Source organism: Fukomys damarensis, unplaced genomic scaffold, assembly GCF_012274545.1.
Source record: "Fukomys damarensis isolate Sample0158 unplaced genomic scaffold, DMR_v1.0_HiC HiC_scaffold_38, whole genome shotgun sequence".
NCBI lineage: Eukaryota > Metazoa > Chordata > Mammalia > Rodentia > Bathyergidae > Fukomys > Fukomys damarensis.
Genome location: NW_022900950.1, coordinates 67736839 through 67739081, shown reverse-complemented (window position 1 = coordinate 67739081; position 2243 = coordinate 67736839). Strand labels below are relative to the sequence as shown.

Here is a 2243-nt window from a genome sequence, read left to right as displayed (position 1 = left end):
GCTTGCATAAGTGAATCTCATTATTGTCATTGATAATAATAATTACTCTATTAATGCAACACATTTTCATAGCATTTTTCACTGTCAGAACTTTCAGAAATCTGGGCTGGGGACTTAGCTCAGCGGTTCGGTGGCCTGGCTTGCAAACACAAGGACCCGAGTTCAATCCCCAGTACCAAAAAAAAAGAACTTTCAGAAATGACTTTGTCTTTATTTTCATCATCTATCAAGGAGACAAATGCAGGTGTGCTATCTTCATTTTACAAATGGGCTTGCTGAGTCTCCCAAACAAGCAGGACTTCACTCAGCATTTAGTGAACAGGTCAGAACTGTTGGAGAACAGCCAGGAAGGAAATGGGCTAGAGAAAAATAGGCGACCAAGGAAAGGTAAGCTTTTCCCAGTCTGGGGCTTGTGGAATAGGAACGTTCCCTTCAGAAAAAAATCAGTCAGAGCCTTAGTCAGCACCCCAGATTACCTTGTCTACTTCAGCTGAAAAATGCCTCCTTTCTCTTGTAGGACTCTGTCTCCACCATTTTGCATCTCAAGTCCTTCTTCTGAATTAGGGTTAGTAGCTCAGGAAGCATTTTTGTGTTCTAGTTGAGGAAAAAAATCTCTATTCCCAGAACCATTTGAATGGTCACAGAATAAAGCCCTCAAAGAACTTCCAGCTGTCTTAAACCAGTGCCTCTGCCTTATGGTTTCCCCTTGCTCTGCCTGTGCTCATTGTAACACTTGCCATCCCTTGGGGTGTGTAATGGATCTGTGTTCTCTGTCTGCTTCTTCAATAGATATCCATTTCCATATAGTCAGCAACTATGTCTTCAGTTACTCCCAGCCCCGCCAACATGTGGCATATGGTAGTCATCCAACACCGGCAGTTGTGTGAAGTACAGGCAGCCCTACTCATACAACACTACCCCAAACCACATGTACACCAAAGAAGTGCACTTCCACGACGCCTTTACTCTGCTGCTTCAGACAGTCTTCCTAATGCCTCCATCCCACGGCAGGCCAGGGTTATGAAAGCACAAGATCTAGAAGACAAAGACACAACGTTGTGGAGTTTGGCTTTCTGTTCTGTCACTTATTCTTTTTTTTCTGTCATAACTCTTACCTGCTTTCCTCTCAATTCAGTTCACTTATGCTTATTTGCACTCTTTTTATCAGAAGATCATTTATTAATTTCTTGTGGGGACACTAAAAGGAGCAATGTCTATGTTATCTACTTCCACAAACAACAGAATCAACCTTGAAAGAATCTTTCTTCAGTCACTTGACTTTATATTCACAGTTTCCTGATTTTTTTTAATCCAGCCATTGGAACCAAAGATGAAACTTTAAAAAAAAAGATAAAGATTTTAAAGGAAGAGCCTTTCAAAGGATCAGATTCAGCCCTGGACAGACCACAGCCACCTCATCTCATCTAATCTCATTTTCCCCTGCTGGAGAGATTTATTGGCTCATGGTTTCAAAGGATTCGGTTCATGTTGGGATGTCCCCAGTGCAGAAATATCATAATGAAAAGGCATAGCACAGCAAAGTGGCTCAGTTCATGGAAAACAGAGTGAGGAACAGCACCACAGATGAGGAGGCCTGGGACTCCAGGTTACCAAAGTCACACCTCCATGACCCTTCCAAACACAGCCAGAGTGTGCTTCACTCCAAGCCAGTCAACTTTACAGTACAGCTTACCTGTCACAAGAAGCATGGTAAGAAATATTCTTATTTTCCAAAAATTGCTATCTATCTGGGCATCCGTGTAAGCCCAGAACTGTGGGACATCCCACCCTGGAGGGCCCAGAGAGGTTTGAATTACTTCTCCAGGTGCCTCGAGGTGCAGTGCTTGGAGAACCAAGTAGAATGACTGGACCGTGATTATAAAGGAGAGCACTGCTGACTTGAAAGGAGAGTGCTTGCAGTTCCTTGGAGGGAAAGATTTAAGAGAGAAATGAGCAGCCAAAATGTGGCTCCTAACTCTACCATTTCTGGAGCTCAGCAACTCTAGGAAGGTAATGAAAGTGTTACATTCTGCTGATATGTGCCAACATCATCTGTGACTGCATGGATATAGAGATTCACATGTATGCAATGACAGGACCGAGCCTATAAAAAATGAAACCATTATCCTTTTTCTATTTTCTTTTACTTTGTTTCTAAGACCAGTGAAACCTGCTGTCATCAATTCAACCAATCACTGAAAATAAAAGTGATGGCTTTCTCTTCACTGATTCACGCTAGACAC

At 42.5% G+C, this 2243-nt stretch overlaps 1 pseudogene; it reads left to right on the top strand.

Annotated features, from left to right (window-relative positions):
• Positions 1–1532, top strand: part of LOC104853961 — a 23024-nt pseudogene extending 21492 nt beyond the window's left edge.
• Positions 1533–2243: the final 711 nt, after the last annotated feature.